Source organism: Hyperolius riggenbachi, chromosome 6 (assembly GCF_040937935.1).
Source record: "Hyperolius riggenbachi isolate aHypRig1 chromosome 6, aHypRig1.pri, whole genome shotgun sequence".
Taxonomy (NCBI): domain Eukaryota; kingdom Metazoa; phylum Chordata; class Amphibia; order Anura; family Hyperoliidae; genus Hyperolius; species Hyperolius riggenbachi.
The window spans coordinates 217781935-217806313 of NC_090651.1; the positions used below are offsets into that span (position 1 = coordinate 217781935).

Here is a 24379-nt window from a genome sequence, read left to right on the forward strand (position 1 = left end):
CTAGCTTTACTACAGGTGGCACCAGTGGTTGGGGCTTCTGCTGTGTGTGTGTCCGGAGTCCGTGCGGGTGCTATAGCCCCGGACTGATCTGCAGTCTATTACTGCAGTAAAACTGATGATTACTCGAGGCATTCAGTCTTATGCCTCTCTTTTTGTTTTAGGAATCCTAGCTGTTCTTGCGGATTTCAGTTTGTTACCTTTTATGGTTATGCTGAACACTGTCTCATTCGTTTTATTGCATATCTAAGTCTCAGCCTGACCTTTCACTGTTGTGCCATTTTTTGCCATACTCCGTTATTTCTCAACTTCTGTGCCTTCTTATGTGTTTGGGAAGTGGAGGTGCGATTGGAATTATGGGCTCGAATTTGTCAGGGGGCTGATGTCCTGTTTGAGGGAGTTCCTGGGGAGAAGCTTTGTACGAGCATCCACATATACACCTCATGTCTGCTTCTCACCTTAACGTAACCCCTCCCCCAACCCCCTCCCCTGGGCAGATTAATCCCCTTACTGTGATAACTAATAATGTTAAGGGCCTAAACGCTCCCCAGAAGAGACGTCTCGCCTGTTTATACTATAAACAAGAGAAAGCAGATATCATATTCCTACAGGAAACTCATTATGTACACAACAAAGAACCCAAATCTTGGCACAAACAGTACCCGTTAACCTACTTCGCCTCATCCCCTCATAATAAAGTGGTGCAGCGATCATACTCCACAAGAGGCTCAACTTTATGGTTGAAAAAACGCTCAGAGATCCCGAGGGCAGATTCCTGATTTTGATTGGTGAGTCTAAGGGCTTACGTCTTACTCTGGTAGCTGTTTATGCACCTTCTGAGGGCCTGCGCCCATTTCTCCATAAACTATCCTCTAAGATCCTCTCACACAGGGAGGGTAAACTCATTATCGCAGGGGACTTTAATGCGGATTTGGACGGTCCCCGCGGTCGTGCAAGGTGTCCCCCCAAGTGCCTCCTCAAGTTTCTGGCTGATACTGGTACGTGGGATGTCTGGAGGGCGCTGCACCCAGGGCAGGGGGGGCATACCTTCTATTCCAACCCCCATGATACATACCCGCGAATTGATTTTGTGCTCATGGATGCTCCCTTACTCCTAGAGGTTGTTAGTGCTGAACATTCAGAGATATCATGGTCTGACCATGCCTGTGTCCAGGTTGCTTTCTCCTCCCTCGTCCCGCGCCCTCCGAGTAAATGGCGGATTAATGAATCCCTTTTGGTGGATCAGGAGGTCAAAACGCAACTAACAGCGGAAATCACCTCTTTTTTTAGAAGGAATCAGGTTGGGGACACTTATCAAGGGATCAGATGGGCGGCCCATAAGGCCACTATTAGGGGCGAGTTAATTAAAATTTCCTCCACTAGACGCAAGCAAGCCATGTCCAGGATTAATAACCTTAAAACTGAGATTAGAAGGTTGGAGCTCCAGCATGCCATGAGACCCTCCCCCACCCTTTTGGCCCAGATTAACTCGTAAGCGTATGGGCATAACTTCTCCTGCTTTCCCCATTAGGAATGGTACTAGGCAGGGGTGCCCCCTCTCCCCCCTTTTATTTGCTCTATGTATCGAGCCCCTGGCTATCAGGGTGAGGGGGTCTCCAGACATACCGGGTATTACGGTGGGGAGACTCGAATTTAAGTCTGCCCTGTTCGCGGACGATACAATCTTCTCACTGGCTAATCCCATAGTCTCGGTCCCAAATCTCTTTAAGGAGATTCACTCTTACTGCTCATACTCAGGCTTTAAGATCAACAGCTCCAAATCTGAGGCTATCCCGTTTGGGCTCTCAAATGCGCAGCAGGCATCACTCTCTCAGACTTTTGGGTTCAAGTTTAGACCTGGGGGGATTAAGTACTTGGGGGTGACGGTGTCGGACGATCACGGGGACCTTTATAGGCTCAATTATACCCTCATGCTCAGAAAACTGCATAATCTTTTGGATAAATGGCAGCACTTTCAGCTGTCCCTCCTAGGCCGCATCTATGCTGTAAAGATAACACTACTCCCCAAAATACTCTACCTCTTCCGAGCCTTGCCCATTAGAATTCTTAGAAGGGATCTGGAGGTTTTGCAATCCAGGATAACGAATTTTATATGGTCGGGTCGCAGACCTCGCATCAAATATGCTCATTTGGCCGGGCATAAATTCCAGGGTGGACTGGGTGCCCCCAGCCTATTGCATTATTTTTACGCAGCCCGGATTTCTCAGTTGTTCCAATGGTCCGCTCCCAGGGGTACAATTAGATGGGTCGATCTGGAGCAGGAACTAGTTCACCCATTCCCCATCAAGTGCCTTCTTTGGACAGACTTGGGGCCCTTACGGATGAATCTCAGTGGGAGGTCATCTTCTCCGCTATTGCCAGTTCTTCTAGACATACCTTAACCAAAGAAAGGAACTATAGGCTGTTTTATGATTGGTATAGAACCCCGGTCCAACTGGCCAAATGGAACCTAATTCCTTCCGATCACTGCTTCCGGGGCTGTCCGGCACCAGCAGACCAATTACACTGCTGGTGGTCCTGTCCCTTAGTTGCTGGATTCTGGTCCCAGTCTTTCACCCTGGCCTCGGAGGTTCGTGGGAAACAGATCCAACCTAACCCCTGGTCGGCCCTATTCCACAGGCCCATCCTGGAGCTATCCAAACACCAAAACAAACTCCTTGGGCAAATCTGCGGGACCTCTAAGGCTTTGCTGGCCAAATATTGGAAATCTCTTCCTCCTTCCAGGCCTGAGCTCATCAATAAAATTCAGCATATTTACACTCTGGAGAAGATGACCTCTTACATCAGAGAGACTATGCCTGCCTTCGAAAAAATCTGGGACCCCTGGACAGAGTGGAAGTCGTCCCAAACCTAAGACCCCTTCCTATGTCTTTCCCCACCCCCCCCTTCCACGCCTCCGCACCCTTACTATATACACTCAAGAAGGTCTGGCCACGGCAAAACTGGCTTTATGGCTCTCAGTGCTCTCTATTTTGTTTCTTTTGTTTTTATTTCCTGTTTTATCTTTTTTATTTTTGTTTAATTGTTATATTCTGTAGAACTCTGCATTGTTCCAGTTAATTGGCAAACTCTCTATAATGCTTCCAAAAGGTCTTGATGTCCCCACAGTTGTTATGGACACACTGCTGTTACCTCAGTACGGGGTGTCAACCCACGATATCATCACTGTACAATGAACAATGCTATATTTATGTGATTTGCTTTGGAAAATAATAAAAAAAAATTATTTTTTTTTTTAAACATAAACAAAAACACGATCAAATATTGCCAGAAAGATACTTACAGTAACATTAATTATAATTATACTCTAAAAAAAACAATATAACTAAGAAATCCTAGTGAACTAGAAAAACATATATACATCATGAGCAGACCAATTACCAGTCCAAGCGTAAATCATAGTCCCTATTTAAACCAGAATTGATCGTATCCAACTCTCTAATCCATCTAGATTCAACTTTCAATAATTTAGACAGTCGATCACCCCCTCTTTTATCTGAAGGAACATTATCAATAATGCATACTTTAAGTTGACTCACATTATGCCTAAAAAGAGTGAAATGTTCAGACACTGCTTGGTCTCTATTAAGATTACGTATTGCAGATTTGTGCGACGCCAGTCTGTCCTTCAATCTTTGGGTCGTTTGACCGACATAGCATTTGCCACAAGGGCATTTAAGTAGATAGACTACCCAACTGGAGTCGCACGAATATCTGCCACGTACCTTATAACTCTTTCCACTATTAGGATGTGTAAAAGTATCTCCCCGAATAAGACTGTTGCAAATGTGGCAATTGAGGCAAGGAAAAGTGCCACAACGTCCCCTGTGTATAACCTTATTTGCAACGTCCGAGTGTACTAATTTACTACGGAGTGAGGGGGGTCTCTTGTAACAAAACATTGGGGGCCGTTTAAACTCAGGTATATATGGCAATGAATTGCCTAAAATACTCCAGTTACGTTTAGTGTATTTTTCAATCTGGCGACTGACAGTGTTAGCACTGCTATAACAGCTATAACACTGTCAGTCGCCAGATTAAACTCAGGTATATATGGCAATGAGTCGCCTAAAATACTCCAGTTACGTTTAATGCATTTTTCAATCTGGCGACTGACAGTGTTATAGCTGTTATAGCAGTGCTAACACTGTCAGTCGCCAGATTGAAAAATGCACTAAACGTAACTGGAGTATTTTAGGCAATTCATTGCCATATATACCTGAGTTTAAACGGCCCCCAATGTTTTGTTACAAGAGACCCCCCTCACTCCGTAGTAAATTAGTACACTCGGACGTTGCAAATAAGGTTATACACAGGGGACGTTGTGGCACTTTTCCTTGCCTCAATTGCCACATTTGCAACAGTCTTATTCGGGGAGATACTTTTACACATCCTAATAGTGGAAAGAGTTATAAGGTACGTGGCAGATATTCGTGCGACTCCAGTTGGGTAGTCTATCTACTTAAATGCCCTTGTGGCAAATGCTATGTCGGTCAAACGACCCAAAGATTGAAGACAGACTGGCGTCGCACAAATCCGCAATACGTAATCTTAATAGAGACCAAGCAGTGTCTGAACATTTCACTCTTTTTAGGCATAATGTGCGTCAACTTAAAGTATGCATTATTGATAGTGTTCCTTCAGATAAAAGAGGGGGTGATCGACTGTCTAAATGATTGAAAGTTAAATCTAGATGGATTAGGGAGTTGGATACGATCAATTCTGGTTTAAATAGGGACTATGATTTACGCTTGGACTGGTAATTGGTCTGCTCATGATGTATATATGTTTTTCTAGTTCACTAGGGTTTCTTAGTTATATTGGTTGTTTTAGAATATAATTATCATTAAAGAGAATCTGTACTCTAATATTCTTACACTAAAAAGCATACCATTATATTCCTTATTTTCTTCTGTGCCCCTCTGTGCTGTTTCTGCCACTCCCTGCTGTTATCCTGGCTTGTAATTAACAGTTTTAGGCAGTGTTTACAAACAAACTAACCAGCTTGTAATAGGCTCATATAAGCAGAGTGTGTGAGTCATACAGAGTGTGCAGGGGGCCTGCAGAGGATGTGTATCCCTTCTAACCAATCACAAGCAGCCCTACACATTCCACACATTCAAGCATTAGCCCGACAGACACGACAGAGGAAAGGAGATGAGATTTATTACAGAGATAGTGCAATTAGGAAAGGCTGCAGTAAGCCAGAGCACATTAGAACAGGCATAGGAACTTATAGGATAGAAGAACTAAGGCTGACAAATTTGTTACAGTCTCTTTAATGTTACTGTGAGTATCTTTCTGGCAATATTTGATCTTGTTTTTGTTTATGCTTTTTATGGTCCAATTGGATTCCTGCTGGATGGGCTATTGGATATCGCATCCGGTTTGAACTATGTGACCATTGGTCGGCTTCTTTGTTTACGTGACGCTCCTCCTCCCCTTTGGCATGGCGATGCTTTGCCTGGTGGATGACGTGTGTCTTTTCTGCCTCATTATTGGTCGGCGTTTTTTACGCATGTCATTGCGGCCATTAAGCCGCATTGACGTTACGAGATGAGGTGCGTCATTTGACGCTTCCTCTTATGATTGGTTAGCGGCTTTTGTATGTTCCTATTGGTTGGAGCGTTCCATGCGGCCATCAAGCCGCATTGATGCGCGTCATTTGACGCCTTTTTCTCTGATTGGTCGGCGCCGGTGGGAGAGTCCTGTGGGCGTACATACTGTGATGACGGCGATGGGCGAAGTGCTTTTATTGGATGGCTGCTACGGACTTTTGTTTACAAGCCGGCGGTGGAGAAGTTTGTCCATTTGTATGCGATCTATTGCCAGAGAGATAACTCGATGAGTGGGGACATCTGATGTAGGTATATCTGACCTTTATTAAATAAGAATAAGATCTGTATTTGATGTATTTGGTATATGTTTGATATATACTGGGGATCTATGAGCCTATGGGTTTACATAGGGAGGTGGAGTTTTATATTTAAATAAGTAGTTCCCCATCAGGTCCTCTTCTTTGGATGTTGAATCTGATTGGCTACTCTGCTGTGTGTATATATATATATATATATATATATATATATATATATATATATATATATATATATATATATATATATATATATATATATATTAATATATATATTATGTATATATATATATATATATATATATATATATATATATATATTATGTATATATATATGTATGTATGTGTGTGTGTGTGTGTTCTGTGTGAATATGTGTTTAGAACCTGGCAACATGAAGAAGGACAGGAGCCCGAAACAGTGGACTGTCTTGCCTGGTGGTTCTTTTTAATGTATCTGTCTTTTTGATACTAATTAAACAGGATTTACCCTTAGAGGCGGTGCAGACTTCCATTTCGCTTGTATCCCTGCCTCATCATATGCAGAAAGGTACATGCCTCCCTTCCTCACCATCACATGGAGAAAGGTACAAGCCTCCCTCCCTCACCATCACATGCAGAAAGGTACATGCCTCTCTTCCTCTCCACGACCTGGAGAAAGGCACATGCTTCTCTTCCCCACCATCACATACATAAAGGTACATGCCTCCCTTTTTTACCATCACACGCAGAAAGGTACATGCCTCCCTTCCACACCATCACGTACATAAAGGTATATGCCTCCCCTCCCTACTATCATATTGCAACATAAAGGATGGTAAGTTTACCATATGTCCACCACAACATGTAGGACACAAGCTTCTCTCCCCATCAGCATGTGGAGAAAGGTTTGCGCAAATGGGGAACAATATTTATACTTTACCGCTATCCTTTTTTTTTCTAATGGTATTGGATTATAGATACGGTAAATGGAACTGATTACTGAGTATGTAATAAATGAGGCTTCAATATCTTTGTGCACGCCTTAGCACTGGCACTGCCATGCACAGTACCCTCCTGCACATGCACAGAAAACCAACCAAATGGAGGGGGGCATATCCCTGTATGTTTCTCTTCTTTACTGCCATCATTTATGCATTTGCTGCACAATTTCCTTGTTCCTCTGCAGCCATTTTCTGCCCCAGATACCAACATCATGCGGGAAACGCCTTCTTTGCTTCCATCCCCTGAGATGGAGCAGTGACACAGAGTTGCTGCTGGTTATATCTTGCATGTAGTACTATATGACCCAGATATTATAATAGGATGTACACCTCCGTAACGCCGAGAGAGCGTATGATGTACCTAGGCTTCTGGAAGCTGTTTGTCAGCCACATTCTTAGGGAGGTGCTCTACTGTTTCTACTACCTCAGGGTTCTCATGGTTTTAATCATTGGAGTGACAGACTTATTTTTGGGTTAATAGAAGTGGCAAATAGCACAGTCAGGAGATGGTTCTTCTATAGTTTAATCTGTGCTCTAGTATGTATTGCATTATGTGTGCTAGTTTTGTTGTTTACTCTGTGTCTCAAGATTGTAGTTTGTTCAGTGTTTTGAGGCTGGGGTAGTTTATGGGACAGTTTATGTCTTGGGCTCGCAGTTTATTCTGTGTCTCAGGGTTGCAGTATAGGCTGTTTTGGTATATTCTGTGTTTCCAGGTTGCATGTCTTGAGGGTCACACAGTATTCTTTTGTTAGTTTTATGTTTTATAGTTGTACTTTGTTTCTCTTTGTTGTAGTTTAGTGTGTGGCTCCTTTATCTTTTTTCTAATCATAACTTCATAACTACATTTTGATTTATTTCCAAAGGTTTTTAGTACACAAACTAATTGATCACATACTTACAAAAAACGATCAATATCTGTGAAATGAAAAGTGAAATACTTCTAAAGAATGGTAACAATCACAATACCTTGTGAGTGTGTGTGTGTGTGTGTGTGTGTATGTATGTATATATATACATTACACAGTACAGACCAAAAGTTTGGGCACACTCATTCAAAGAGTTTTCTTTATTTTGACTATGAACATTGTAGGTTCACACTGAAGGCATCCAAACTATGAATTAACACATGTGGAAGAATAGTACATAACCAAAAAGTGTGAAACAACTGAAAATATGTCATATTCTAGGTTTTTCAAAGTAGCCACCTTTTGCTTTGATTACTGCTTTGCACACTCTTGATGAGCTTCAAGAGGTAGTCACCTGAAATGGTCTTCCAACAGTCTTGAAGGAGTTCCCAGAGATGCGTAGCACTTGTTGGCCCTTGTGTCTTCACTCTCCAGTCCAGCTCACCCCAAACCATCTCAATTGGGTTCAGGTTTGGTGATTGTGGAGGCCAGATCATCTGGCGCAGCACCCCATTACTCTGCTTCCTGGTCAAATAGTCCTTACACAGCCTGGAGGTGTGTTTGGGGTCATTGTCCTGTTGAAAAATAAATGATGGTAAAACTAAACGCAAACCGGATGGAATAGCATGCCGCTGCAAGTAGTGGTAGCCATGCTGGTTCAGTATGCCTTCAATTTTTAATATATCCCCAACAGTGTCACCGGCAAAGCACCCCCACACCATCACACCTCCTCCATGCTTCACGGTGGGAACCAGGCATGTAGAGACCATCCTTTAACCTTTTCTGCGTCACACAAAGACACGGTGGTTGGAACCAAAAATCTCAAATTTGGACTCCTCAGACCAAAGCACAGATTTCCACTGGTCTAATGTCCATTCCTTGTGTTCTTTAGCCCAAACAAGTCTCTTCTGCTTGTTGCCTTTCCTTAGCAGTGGTTTCCTAGCAGATATTCTACTGTCCTGATTCACACAGTCTCCTCTTAACAGTTGTTCTAGAGATGTTTCTGCTGCTAGAACTCTGTGTGGCATTGACCTGGTCTCTAATCTGAGCTGCTGTTAACCTGCGATTTCTGAGGCGGGTGACTCAGATGAACTTATCCTCCGCACCAGAGGTGAGTCTTGTCTTGGTCTTCCTTTCCTGGGGCGGGCCGCATGTGAGCCAGTTTCTTTGTCGCGTTTGAAAGTGTTCCTAAGTGCAGTCTCAAAAACCATTAAAGTTTTCCCAATTTTTCGGACTGACTGACCTTCATTTCTTAAAGTAGTGATGGCCACTCGTTTTTCTTTACTTAGCTTAGTTTTTCTTGCCATAATTCAAATTCTAACAGTCTATTCAGTAGGACTATCAGCTGTGTATCCACCTGACTTCTCCACAACGCAACTGATGGTCCCAACCCCATTTATAAGGCAAGAAATTCCACCTGACAGGGCACACCTGTAAAGTGAAAACCATTTCAGGTGACTACCTCTTGAAGCTCATGAAGAGAATGCCAAGAGTGTGCAAAGCAGTAATCCAAGCAAAAAGTGGCTACTTTGAAGAACCTAGAATTTGACATGTTTTCAGTTGTTTCACACTTTTTGGTTATGTACTATACTTCCACATGTGTTAATTCATAGTTTTGATGCCTTCAGTGTGCACCTACAATGTTCATAGTCATGAAAATAAAGAAAACTCTTTGAATGAGAAGGTGTGTCCAAACTTTTGGTCTGTACTGTGTGTGTGTGTGTGTGTGTGTGTATGTATGTATGTATGTATGTGTATATATATGTATGTATGTATGTATGTATGTATGTATATATATATATATATATATATATATATATATATATATATATATATATAGCGGTTTGCAAAAGTATTCGGCCCTCTTGAAGTGTTCCACATTTCCACATTTTGTCATATTACTGCTACAAACATGAATCAATTTTATTGGAATTCCACGTGAAAGACCAATACGAAGTGGTGTACACGTGAAGTGGAACGAAAATCATACATGATTCCAAACATTTAAAAAACAAACTGCAAAGTCAATACTTTGTAGAAGCACCTTTTGCTGCAGTTACTGCTGCCAGTCTTTTAGGGTATGTCTCTACCAGCTTTGCACATCTAGAGACTGAAATCCTTGCCCAGTCTTCTTTGCAAAACAGCTCCAGCTCAGTCAGATTAGATGGACAGCGTTTGTGAACAGCAGTTTTCAGATCTTACCCCAGATTCTCGATTGAATTTAGATCTGGACTTTGACTGGGCCATTCTAACAAATGGATATGTTTTGTTTTAAACCATTCCATTGTTGCCCTGGCTTTATGTTTAGGGTCATTGTCCTGTTGGAAGGTGAACCTCCGCCCCAGTCTCAAGTCTTTTGCAGACTCAAAGAGGTTTTCTTCCAAGATTGCCCTGTATTTGGCTCCATCCATCTTCCCATCAACTCTGACCAGCTTCCCTGTCACTGCTGAAGAGAAGCACCCCCAGAGTATGATGCTGCTGCCACCACCATATTTGACAGTGGGGATGGTTTGTTCAGAGTGATGTGCAGTTTTAGTTTTCTGCCACACATAGCGCTTTGCATTTTGGCCAAAAAGTTCCATTTTGGTCTCATCTTTCCAGAGCACCTTCTTCCACATGTTTGCTGTGTCCCCCACATGGCTTGTGGCAAACGAGACTTCTTATGCTTTTCTGTTAACAATGGCTTTCTTCTTGCCTTTCTTCCATAAAGGCCAACTTTGTGCAGTGCATAACTAATAGTTGTCCTATGGACAGATTCCCCCACCTGAGCTGTAGATCTCTGCAGCTCCTCCAGAGTCACCATGGGCCTCTTGACTGCATTTCGCTCTTCTTGTTCGGCCTGTGAGTTTAGGTAGACGGCCTTGTCTTGGTAGGTTTACAGTTGTGCCATACTCCTTCCATTTCTGAACGATCGCTTGAACATTGCTCCGTGGGATGTTCAAGGATTTGGAAATCTTTTTGCAGCCTAAGCTTGCTTTAAATTTCTCAATAACTTTATCCCTGACCTGTCTGGTGTGTTCTTTGGACTTCATGGTGTTGTTGCTCCCAATATTCTCTTAGACAATCTCTGAGGCCGTCACAGAACACACACACACACACACACACACACACACACACACACACACACACACACACACACACACACACACACACACACACCTTTTATCATTTAAGAAACGACGATGTCAAAACTTGTGCGTCTGTAGAGCAGTCTTTTCTGCTGTGAAATACATTTTTGTGATGCTTTTATAGTTTCCTTTTGTTTCAGTGTTAGCAGAGCCCTTTTTTGTTTTTATTTTGTACTTATATAGCATGATATATTTTTCAGCACGTTACAGAGTCTAATCCCTAACAGAGTCATATGTCCCTATCACCGTTTAAAGCCACTTTGGATGGTAACCAATTAACTTATCCTGTCTGTTATGCTCCTTGTGTAATACGTGGTACACTAACAACACTGTGCAAGATGTGCTACATAACTAGCGTACATATGTGGTAACATTGCCGTGCACTGTCTGAGCACTGCAATTTTACTGATGTTACGTGAATCAACCCCATAGATTTTTATATGGAGGGGGAAATCTAAAGCAAAATGTGACAAAATATAACACACACACCGCTATTTACAGGTGTGGCGTTTTTATTTCAAGTGTATTGATAGTAGTCCTCTAAATGCCTAATGTTGAAAGTCTGAAAGTAAAGCCAGGTTACCTTTATGATTAAAGCGCACCTGAACTCAGAATGTCCTCCCTGCGCCAAAAGATACGCAACAGCATAATAACCTTTTTAAAGAAAAACATTTCTTTGTTACAGCTGATACAACTACTAAAATAAACCTGCACAGTTTCTACTTCCTGATTCATGGAAGCAGACATATTGTTAACAGCCTGTGCTTTTAAATGAGCTTATCTGCCATCTCTGTCGTCGTAGTCACGTGACACAGAGAAGAGATCAAATTACAACTTGTGATTAGACACAGATGAGGGGGAATAAAATAGGCTAAACTCTTTAAATACATACAGGGTGCATTTCTCTATTTTTTCATTCTGCCCTGTGCAAGAGTTAAGGTTCACTTTAACATAGACTTAAAAAAGAAAGAAAATGTATTTAACTCGCCAATGAAATCCTATGCAGAAAGTCTCACATTTAGGTGATGTAGTATGTCATATTTAAGTGATTTAGTATGATAAAAGAACATTATACAAAATTTCAGTTCTGCGAAATTAAAGGGAAGGTTCAGGGAAACCTTTAAAAAAATTAAAATCCATATCCACTTACCTGGGGCTTCCTCCAGCCCGTGGCTGGCAGGAGGTGCCCTCGTCGCCGCTCCAGAGGCTTCCGGTCGTCTTCGGTGGCCGACCCGACCTGCGCCTGCGCAGTACAGCCCGGAGGACGTCCGATGACGTCAGCGTGCCCGCGTGGGACGCAGAAGAGCCCGTCCTTGGAGCGCAGAAGAGCCCGACCTGGCAGCCGGCCTGGCCAGGTCGGGTCGGCCACCGAAGACGACCGGAAGCCTCTGGAGCGGCGGCGAGGGCACCTCCTGCCTGCCACAGGCTGGAGGAAGCCCCAGGTAAGTGGATATGGATTTTTATTTTTTTAAAGGCTTTCCCTGAACCTTTCCTTTAAAGAAAACCTTAACCAAATGCCGCTTGATCTCGTTTCTGCCCATGGGTGTTAACTCACAATGGAAAAAGAGACACTCCCCATCATACAGTCTATTAGGGCTCAACAATTAGATATATTTGGGCTCAACAACATATTCACTTCAAAGTACATTCAAATATACGCACATAAATTTAGAAAAGGCCATCAGTTCACGCACTTCACCATAAAACTGCCACTTAACTCTACAAAAAGCATAGTTTCCCTCCCACGGCTGATGAAGCGTTTATTAAACTCCTCCCTAAACCAGGAAAAGATGCCTTAGATCCAGCATCTTTTAGGCCTATTTCTTTACTAAATGTAGATTTTAAGATAATCTCCACGATACTGGCTGATCGGTTGTCCGATTTTCTACCATCTTTAATCAGTGACTCACAAGTTGGTTTTGTGAGGCAACGTAGTGCAGTAACAAACATTAGAAAGACATTGTTGCTGTTGGAAAACCATAGGCTGAGCCGAGGGGCAAGGCTGTCGGAGGCCTTCTTGGCTCTTGATGCCGAGAAGGCCTTTGACAGCATAGAATGGTCTTGGTTGATGCAGTCCCTAGGGAAGTTCGGATTCAAAGGGAATTTTGTATCCTATATACAGTGGAGGAAATAATTATTTGACCCCTCACTGATTTTGTAAGTTTGTCCAATGACAAAGAAATGAAAAGTGTCAGAACAGTATCATTTCAATGGTAGGTTTATTTTAACAGTGGCAGATAGCACATCAAAAGGAAAATCGAAAAAATAACCTTAAATAAAAGATAGCAACTGATTTGCATTTCATTGAGTGAAATAAGTTTTTGAACCCTCTAACAATAAAAGACTGAATACTTAGTGGAAAAACCCTTGTTTGCAAGCACAGAGGTCAAACGTTTCTTGTAATTGATGACCAGGTTTGCACACATTTTAGGAGGAATGTTGGTCCACTCCTCATTGCAGATCATCTCTAAATCCCTAAGGTTTCGAGGCTGTCTCTGTGCAACTCTGAGCTTGAGCTCCCTCCATAGGTTTTCTATTGGATTAAGGTCCAGAGACTGACTAGGCCACTCCATGACCTTAATGTGCTTCTTCTTGAGCCACTCCTTTGTTGCCTTTGCTGTATGTTTTGGGTCATTGTCGTGCTGGAACACCCATCCACGACCCATTTTCAGTTTCCTGGCAGAGGGAAGGAGGTTGTCGTTCAGGATTTCACGATACATGGCTCCGTCCATTTTCCCGTTAATGCGATTAAGTTGTCCTGTGCCCTTAGCAGAAAAACACCCCCAAAGCAAAATGTTTCCACCCCCATGCTTGACGGTGGGGACGGTGTTTTGGGGGTCATAGGCAGCATTTTTCTTTCTCCAAACACAGCGAGTTGAGTTAATGCCAAAGAGCTCTATTTTGGTCTCATCAGACCACAGCACCTTCTCCCAGTCACTCACAGAATCATTCAGGTGTTCATTGGCAAACTTCAGACGGGCCTGCACATGTGCCTTCTTGAGCAGGGGAACCTTGCAAGTCCTGCAGGATTTTAATCCATTGCGGTATAATGTGTTTCCAATGGTTTTCTTGGTGATTGTGGTCCCTGCTAATTTGAGGTCATTCACTAACTCCTTCCGTGTAGTTCTAGGATGCTTTTTCACCTTTCTCAGAACCATTGACACCCCACGAAGTGAGATCTTGCGTGGAGCCCCAGAGCGAGGTCGATTGATAGTCATTTTGTGCTCCTTCCATTTTCGAACAATCGCACCAACAGTTGTCACCTTCTCTCCCAGCTTCTTGCTAATGGTTTTGTATCCCATTCCAGCCTTGTGCAGGTCTACAACTTTGTCTCTGACATCCTTGGACAGCTCTTTGGTCTTTCCCATGTTGGAGAGTTTGGAGTCTGCTTGATTGATTGATTCTGTGGACAGGTGTCTTTTATACAGGTGACTAGTTAAGACAGGTGTCCTTAATGAGGGTGACTAATTGAGTAGAAGTGTCTAACCACTCTGTGGGAGCCAGAACTCTTAATGGTTGGTAGGGGTTCAAAAACGTATTTCACTCAGTGAAATGCAAATCAGTTGCTATCTTTTATTTAAGGTTATTTTTTCGATTTTCCTTTTGATGTGCTATCTGCCACTGTTAAAATAAACCTACCATTGAAATGATACTGTTCTGAGACTTTTCATTTCTTTGTCATTGGACAAACTTACAAAATCAGTGAGGGGGTCAAATAATTATTTCCTCCACTGTAGGTCTTATGCATGTTAACCCTCGAGCCCGTATTGCTATTTCTGGGCTTATGAGCCCAACTTTTGTGCTGGGGAGGGGGGTGCGGCAGGGATGTCCCTTATCACCACTATTATTTAATTTAGCACTGGAACCCCTGTCGTGCTCCCTCCTTCAGCACAAGATATTTGAAGGAATATAAATAGGCAAAACTAGGCTCTCCTCCATGCTATTTGCTGATGATATCTTACTCTGTATGTTAGACCCTGAGAGGGATATTCAAAAGACTATGTCTCATATTGCAGTTTTTGGCTCTTTTTCTGGGTTTGAAATAAATCCACACAAAAGTGATCTCTGTTATAATTTAAGTAGGCCTCAGTTATTGGGACTGAGTTTTAGGTAAAAGGCTTGTTCGCAGAATATACCTTTAAATAGAGTTTCTCGTGATGCAGGCAGAAGCATCTCAGTGTCTGCTTGAAGCAAATGATACAAGCAGATACTGAGAAGATGTTCCTAGTCCAAGGTCTTAGTCCTACACTGCCCCAGACAAATGGACTACGGGAACAATCAACATGGGCCATATTTATAAAACATAACCTTCTTGCAACTAGGGCATAATATCTTATTGAATATTAATCGAGTAGGTGTGTGTCCTGACATCACAAGGGATCTGAACTAATCATAGATGGCTCAGATGAGGTCACATTTAACTCTTTCTGGTTCATATAAAGAGGGAGCACGGAGGGAAAAGGGTCTGCACTCTACTTTCCAGCTATCCGGCTCTCTATGCTTCCTAGTTAGAATACTAGCTTCCTGTATGTATGATGTAAATATATGTGATGTACATAGGACATAGGAAAGACTATTTATACTTTGAAGAAATCAAACTGTAACACAAGATGCTTAATAAACCCCTTTGAAAGGTGAAGAAGGCTGTCTCCGCTCTATCTCCTGTATGCTGTCGCTGTGAGTTGCAGCTCTGATGAGTTGCTGGTGCCGGAGCTAAAGGTGATTTATTACAGTTGGTGCCGAAACCACTGTAATAATCAAATATTTAGTCCCTGTGTGTGACTACCTGACAGCCTTAGTGCTGGTCCTTATCACCTTCGGAAAGTATACAGCCGATAGCAGACTTTCACAGAATTGATCGCCAGAGCAGTTAAGAGAGTCTTTATTGTATCCAACCGGGATACTCGGTATAATCTTGGTTACAAACTTATATTGAAAAACATACGAAGCAAAGCAAACATCAGTAGGTAATAATACAGATATTGAGCAAAGCTGATTAATATGAGTGCGCTAGCTCCAGACCTGGACGGATATACCTTATAAATGGAAAAACCTCCAGACCCACAAGTGTTAACTAACCACACGCCCCGAAGGTGGGATATGGGCGAGTTCCAGATGTCACCCCTATTAAACGCTTGCTATTGGCCTATAGAACTCTGTGATTGACATCCAGAACTCTGTGATTGACATCCGTCTAGTGCGCAAGCGCGAAGCCGATGCCCTGTACCCTAAATACTCAGAAACTGGTGTTTAGAAACACCAGGCATTGTTTGGCATTGTATGGCCCTGGGCATCCCAGGCTCAGACAGCTAGTCTGCACATCCCATAGATAATGCTGCGTTCTGACCTTTTACTATTCCCTGTAATGTTCCCTCTTCTATTCCACTCTCTGCCTGGCCTTCTAGAATCTGTATAGCAAGAGAACTCTGCACATAATCTTTGACTGAAACACAGGTTCACTTTGGCTATAATAAGGGCCATACCTTGCAAGACCCTCTAAGAATCTTACAATCTCCTATTCTTTTCCAGCGAAGAAGCTAAAAAGTAACACCCTCAGATATTAAGACTAGGCATTCGCTATAATCAGCCTTTTATCACATATCTGGGAATTAAGCTCCCTAGACAGACAGACCAGCTATACAATTTAAACTACACTCCCCTAATCCAACAAATTCTAAAAGAACTCCAGGGATGGGAAAAACTTATTTTATCCTTATCAGGAAGAATACAATTGATTAAGATGTTAAGCGTAGCTAGGCTTCTATATCCTCTTCAGACGATCCCCATACTTTTAAAGTACAAAGATGTTGCTCGACTGGAATCGGCTTTTATAAAGTTTCTATAGAGGTCGGGGAAACCTAGAATAGCCATAACGAAATTAAAAACAACTATTCCCCAATTAGGACTTAACTTCCCAGACATTTGTTCTTATAACCTTTCGGCGCTACTTAGACATATTAGGGAATGGGTAGGAGACACCTCTTTTTATACGCCTATAAAACAAGAAAAAGAGATAGTGACCCCATATTCTTTTTTAGGGATTCTTCATACTCCTCTGAGCAAGTTACCTAAGCAGATCAAGAATAATATTTTGATAAGAGACACACTTATAGCATGGAGGGAGACTAGAAAATGTTTCAATCTCTCTGCTTATCTTTCCCCATTAACTCCTTTAAAAGGGAACCCCGGTTTCCCGTCTGGGGACATGCATGCGGCCTATGAACTTTGGGCAAACATGGGAATACATTCAGTGGGAGATTTTTTTGGATCAAGAGGGTAAGATTCTCTCCTGGGAAGGGGCCCTGTCGACTAATGAAATCCTTTCAAATCATGGTTTTTATTATGGCCAACTGAGAGGCTATATTATGCAAATGTCCGGAGGCACAGGGGCTGTCAGATCACACGCAGGCTTCAGCAATTTGATAGGCAATTTAAAATATAAACAATTCCTGTCATGGATATATACCCAATTTAGAGAAACGCATCCAAAGAAAAAAAACTTTTTTCAACAAATTCATAAATGGGCTGAATTATTTGAAATTCCTAAATATAAAATGCTAGACTTTCTTAAGGAAGGCTGGTTAGCAATTAGAACAGCCATAGTGGGTGAAGAATGGAGGGAAATGTATCTTAAAACAGAATTTAGAGCCTATATCCCCATAAAGGGTCCGTATCACCATGCTGGCCTAGACCCGTTAACGGTGTGTCCTAAATGTGGTAATCTCTCACCTTAACTTAACTTAAATCATATGCTATGGTTTTGCACTGCAATTCAGGGATTTTGGAAGGACACACTGGCCTTTTCCCAGGAGATGTCCCAAAAGACTAAGACAATAGACCCACTTCTGTGTCTTTTTCATACCATTGACAGATCTCTAAATGAAGAGATTCAACCGGTCACAAGATGGGAACACCTTCTTCTTTTGGCAGCCAAAAAGGCTGTCATGAAGAAATGGTTAGAGCCCAGTGTACCCTCAGTAGGGGATTTAAAATTAATTATTACTCATATTCTCCACCTCGAGAGACTGTCAATGGAAATGATAAAGCCAAAAACAGTCCCACGATTTTTGAAGACCTGGCAACCCTATATTGAGCACTCATTCACGAGAAATCAAATTGTTACATTAATGAAAACTTTTGAAGATACTTCATGGTATTTAAAGGGTAAGATTGGGGGATACCTAGGCCGATTGGAGATATAATTAGTGGGAGGAACATAACGACTAACATATCTCATGCATTAGGGAGCATATCTTTCCAAGGAAGAGGGATGGGGGAAGAGAGACAGGATTTTTATTATTTTATTTTAATTTTAAGTTTAAGTTTAATTTTATCTTTGGTTAGGGTTTATCAATACAACCTAGGTATTAGGCCACAAGACATAGATTTTGAGCCAGGCTTTACTAGAGAGTTAAAATTAGATCATGTCAGCAAGAAAGGATTCTATAGGTGGGTTATGAAGCCCTCACTATGCTGAGGGACCTGTTTATGTTTGGTTTATATCATAGGTGTAATTCAATTTTGGCGATCAATGATAAATGTCTGATATCTCTAGTTGTAATCCTTATTTTTGTGTCCTCAAAATATATGTTCAGATTGTAATACTATCGTCGCCTTGATATTGTTACTGAATCTTGTGGTTTATGTATTCCCCTTGCTGTTTCAAATAAAAAGTTTAAAAAAAAAAAAGAAAACTGCCACTTGACAAGTTTTTACGCAGTTTGTATTAAGAAAATCTAATGGTGTTTCTCAAAAATAGCAATAGCTCATATCAAATTCTTCCATTTATTCTTCTACCATTTCCCATCCTGCAAATAAGTGCTTGTGTAGAGGGTAACTTCAAGAACGTGACTCAAACATTGGAGATATATGCAAAACACAACACATACTGAGCATAGGCATAGGCCACCATGTCTTAACAGTTGTTTCACCATGGCTTCCTCAGAGGCTCCTGGTCCCTCTAGTCTAGATACAGATGCTCCCCATCTTAAACCACCATCTCAGCATTCTTCTAAAGTGCATCACCTTTCATTCACTTTCACCCAACTCTATGCTACCCAGCTAATCTTTGTCTGGAAACACCAGTACACCATGTTTTACACAAGTACTGTTGCTAAGCAACAATTGGTAAACATCCTGACTCTCCCGTCACTCCATTTAGGGACAGAAAGAGTTTGGGTATCTCATCCGCCTTGATAATTATTACATTGCCAAGCAAAGCCATGCCAGTACCTTTTCGCTTTCCCTGTCTCGTAAAAAGAGATGGGGTGAAATAGCACACACTAGGATGTATAAATGGAAGAGACCCAAAACCAGTCAAAAACTGTAGAGAAACTACCACTATAACTTACTTGTAAAACACAATTTTTTTTTTCTTAAAAGGAAGCATGCTAGATCATTCTGCTTGTTAAACCCATAAGGCCCCATTGGTAGCTGAGATTAACCTTACCTCTCTATGAAGTAAAACCTGATGCTTCTGGTGGTGGACTGGCAGACTTGTTTTTCCATTGTACGATAGTACTGTTGGACACAGAACATTTATATATCACACTTTTCTCCTGGCGGACTTAAAGCACCAGAGGTGCAGCCACTTGGGCACTTACAGTAGGCAGTAGCAGTGTTCGCTACTAATGGTCTCCTTACTGAATAGGTGCTGGCTTACTGAACAGGAAGAGCCAAGATTTGAACTCTGGTCTCCTGTGTCAGAAGCATAGCCCTTAACCAGTACAGTATAAGGTCTCCATTGCATGCCTCTTAACGGGAAAACCTGTCCTTTACTAATCATCCACCAAGAAGAACAAGGCCTACATGAATGGGAACCAAAATTTGTTTGGGAATCCAACCAAGTCTCTATCTTAATCTCCGTAAACTAATTTTGTACAATGTGACGCTGAGCCAGCCTGTGACTGGAGGGATCAAGCACCTCTGAGGAAGCCACAGCAAAATAGCTGTTAGGTGGGTGGTCCACGCCCATGACCCAGTATGTTATGTGTTTTGCACATGGCCACCAGGGCTGAGCTCTCGGATTCCGAATTTCGAGTTTGCCATCGGAATTTGGCAGTTCCGAGTAAGCTCTCGAAACCCGAAAATTCGGCAATTCCGAGTACCGAATTTGCGTTTACATTGAAGTCAATAGTGCTAAATTCCATGGTTAATTGTAAAGCCCCCTTACATGCTATCATCACCAAATTTGGCATGTATGTTAGGCAGATGAGTAGGAACATGGTAAAAAAAAAATTGTGAAAAGACCTTATAGTTTTTGAAAAAATCGATTTTAAAGTTTCATAGGAAAAATGTTTTTTAAACTGTGTAAAAGAGGTTCGCACCCTGAGCTATACCAGCCCGCATGGTCCATGGTATGGGGGGGCTCTGGAGGAGAGGGGCGGCCAACCTCCCCCTCTCCTCCAGAGCCCTTGTCCAATCCATGGACAAGGGGCTCTTCCCCACCTCCGGTGCCCCAGGAGGAGGTGGGGGCCGCCGACGTCCTGGGGGGTTCATGGTGCCATCCGGGGTTCCCCTTTAACAAGCGGTCCCCGGAAGCCGCCCTCTCCCCAGGAGAAATAAGTATAGGGGAACACGGTACCCCTTACCCATTTCAGCAGAGTTAAAAAAAAGAAATAAAAACACGACAACGAAAAAAGTCCTTTATTGTTCTAAATTAACCAGGGATACTTACCTTGCGATAATCTCATGCCAGTAACCTCAGGAGTGGTCCCACGCCAGTATCCTCTTATGACATCCCACCTCCCTCCCACACTGACGAATTCCCACCACTGAATGGTCACAGTCAGCCTCTGCATCTGTATAGCAGAGGCTGAGAACACGAAAATTTTGCCTTTAAAACAAGAAATTTCGGCAAACAGTGATGCAATCAAAATGGCCACTGGGAAATCCCCGATCGCTGGAGGCCACACTAGAGTGGCAAAACCAGTGATTTTTCACATAGATGGTGGGTCCAGGTGACCAGAGCAGGAGGTTCCCTAATCCCCTGGACCCACCCATTCATGTGAAAAAACACGTATTCTGACACTCTGAGGTGGCCTCCGGGGAACGGGGATTCCCCAGCAGCCATTTTGTTTATGACACTGTTTGCCGAAAATTCTTGTTTTAGCAAACAATTTTCGTTTTTCTAGCTTATGCAATACAGATTGCAGAGGCTGTCTACAGCCATTCATCCCCAGGAGTTCGGCAGGTGCGCGGGACCTCCTAAGAGGATAGAGGGGGGCACAGCGCAGGAAGGTGGGAAAGTGGGCACAGAGCGGCGGGAGAGGGGGAAGCCTCACCTAGGGCCCCCCCTTGCGCACTCATCCCCCCCCCACCCCCCACCTCCAGAATTCCAGCCAGCCAGCGGAACGGCTTACCGAGAGCGATAGCTCTGTGTGCCGCTGGTCTGGTATTCTGCACTGACACTGTCCAATCACGCTCTCGCAGTACTTCCTGTGAGAGCGTAATTGGACAATGCAATGCAGGAGACCAGACCAGCAGCGGCACACAGAGCTCTTCTCTCGGTAAGTGATTCCCGCTCGCTGCCGCTGCTGGCTGCAATTTTGGAGGGGGAGCACGGAAGGGGGACCCTAGGTGAGTGAGGGGGGAAGGCTTCCACTCCTCCCCGCCACTCTGTGCCCACTGCCCCCTCTTCCAGCATGGGGGCCCCCACTAACTGGTGACCTGCCTACCTAAACTGGGGACACCTATAGACCTGGGTATATCTATACTGGGGACACCTATATACCTGCCTACCTAAACTTGTAAACTTGGCAGCGAGCGGGAATCACTTACCGAGAGAAGAGCTCTGTGTGCCGCTGCTGGTCTGGTCTGGGCAAAATTTTCGTGTTCTCAGCCTCTGCTATACAGATGCAGAGGCTGACTGTGACCATTCAGTGGTGGAAGTTCGTCAGTGTGGGAGGGAGGTGGGATGTCATAAGAGGATACTGGCGTGGGACCACTCCTGAGGTTACTGGCGTGAGATTATCGCAAGGTAAGTATCCCTGGTTAATTTAGAACAATAAAGGACTTTTTTCGTTGTCGTGTTTTTATTTCTTTTTTTTAACTCTGCTGAAATGGGTAAGGGGTACCGTGTACCCCTATACTCATTTCTCCTGGGGAGGGGGCGGCTTCCGGGGTCCACTTGTTAAAGGGGAACCCCGGATGGCACCATGAACCCCCCCAGGACGTCGGCGGCCCCCACCTCCTCCTGGGGCACCGGAGGTGGGGAAGAGCCCCTTGTCCATAGATTGGACAAGGGCTCTGGAGGAGATAGGGAGGTTGGCCGCCCCTCTCCTCCAGAGCCCCCCCATACCATGGACCATGCGGGCTGGTATAGCTCAGGGTGCGAAGCCCCACGTGGCCGGGACTCCGCATTCTGGCTATCCCAGCCTGCATGGGGGACAAGGGGTTGAGGAGGCTTGGAAGGGGGGACCCCACGCTGTCTGTTTTCATGAAATGTATACAATATGTATACAGAACTCGGAATGCAGTAACCTGTTCTGCAGCAGTGTCATTTTACACAGTTTAAGGCCTCTTGCACACTGCACGCGATTCAGATTCAGATTCCGCTTTTTAATCAGTTTTTACCTCCGATTCAGATTCAGATTTGCAGTGTGCAAGGAGCAAACTGCAAATCTGAATCTGAATCGGAAGTAAAAACAGATTAAAAAGCGGAATCTGAATCTGAATCGCGTGCAGTGTGCAAGAGGCCTAAAAAACATTTTTCTTATGAAACTTTGAAATCGATTTGCTCAAAAACTATAAGCTCTTTTCACAAATTTTTTTTTACCATGTTCCTACTCATCTGCTTAATAAACATGGCAAATTTGGTAATGATAGCATGTACAGGGGCTTTACAATTAACCGCAGAAGTTAACACTATTTAACTCAATAGAAATGCACTCGGAACACGAAAATTCGGAACATGAAACTCGGTTTTCGCATGCGGTACACGAAATTTCGACGAAATCGGAATTCAGCTGTTCCGATCAGCCCTAATGGCCACTGCTGGTGTTACTTGTGTGAAGTTACGTAGTACCCTCTGCAAGATTAATTTTTTATATGGGAGTAATTGATAGGAGAAGTGGTTATATTTGATAAAAGCTCTTGCTATAAAAAAAAAATACCGTGAGATTTACTTGATATGAACTTTACATGTAAAAAGTCTTTCATCATGTGGACAGATGCTCCTACTGATATGATTATTTAAAGCAGACCTACACATACCGGTAAGTTCCAAGTTTGCATGTACATGTCATAACATACAGGAAGATATTATTTCCTAAGAAACAGAATTTTTAATTAGTTGAAAGCATCCCTAGAGTGTTTACCAGGTGACTCTGTCTAAGCAAAAATCTTAAGTTATGTATCCCAGGAGTAATAAGATAATGACATCATCTGTAACATATAAACTATGCATGGAGAGTTAGAGAAAAAATTATAGGTAAAAGTATGGGGTAATCCTAAGGCAAAAGATAACCGCTCAAATCCCACTGTATGAGTGAAATCTGTATGGCTGCCCCTTCAGTCCAGTTTATGAAAAGCTAAAATTGAACCAGCAATTGTGTGTGCTTAGGCATACAAACGTATGCTCCAAGTAATACACTCTGACTCTTATTTCCCAGTACACTATCAATAACCATGTATTTCTTAGTGCTACATCATGAATCAAATGCCATACATCTTTGTTGTAACTTGTGCTCCCCAGGGTCATTTCCTCACATCATGTGAGAATTGGGAAGCAGGCAACTTGCTTCCACATGGTAATATGGAATGAAGTGATCTTGTCAAATAGGAATCATCAATAAGGTGCAAATATTTCTGAGGTCATGCAGATTTGTGTACATTTTTATGCAAATATATGCAGCTTGAAAATGGACCAATCAATGTAAGGCTCCCTGCACACTGCAAATCCGTTTTCCGATTCTGATTCCGATTCCGATTTTCAACTCCAATTTTCCCTGAAAACATTCAACAGAAAAACGGATCAGAAAACGCAGCATGCAGTAAAGATTAAAAATCTGAATCGCAATCGGATGTAAAAACCGAATAAAAAGTTAGTTAAAAAAAAAAAACGTCCGGTCGCCAGCCTGGCGAACTTAATAGAACGCCAGGCAGGTTAAACCCCAGGTGCTGAAAAAGCCTTTTACCACACCTAACCATGTACTAAGTCTGGCTCTTCTGAACAAATTCATAAAACCTAACATTTCTACAGGTACCGCCTCTCTATGGAAAAAAAAACACTTGCAACTTAGTATTCTTTAATTGTTCTAAATATTCTGTACCTCTTGGTTGCTGTGTAGTTTGTGTTACAGAATATTCAGTGCTGCGAGACACAGCATGTTTTGTATTTTCAGAATATTTTGCATCTTGAGGTAATGGAATAGTCTACATCTTAGGTTTGCAAACTGTTCTGTGTCTTAGGGTTTTAGAATATTCTGTATATAAAGGCATTGCAGAACAGTGTATGTATTAGAAATTGTGGAATAT

General features: G+C 42.7%; 1 protein-coding gene across 5 annotated transcripts in view; it reads left to right on the plus strand.

Moving 5' to 3' along the window:
• Positions 1 to 24379, plus strand: part of IGSF9B (immunoglobulin superfamily member 9B) — a 176710-nt gene that overhangs the window by 73650 nt on the left and 78681 nt on the right. The gene's annotated exons all lie outside the window — the stretch shown is intronic.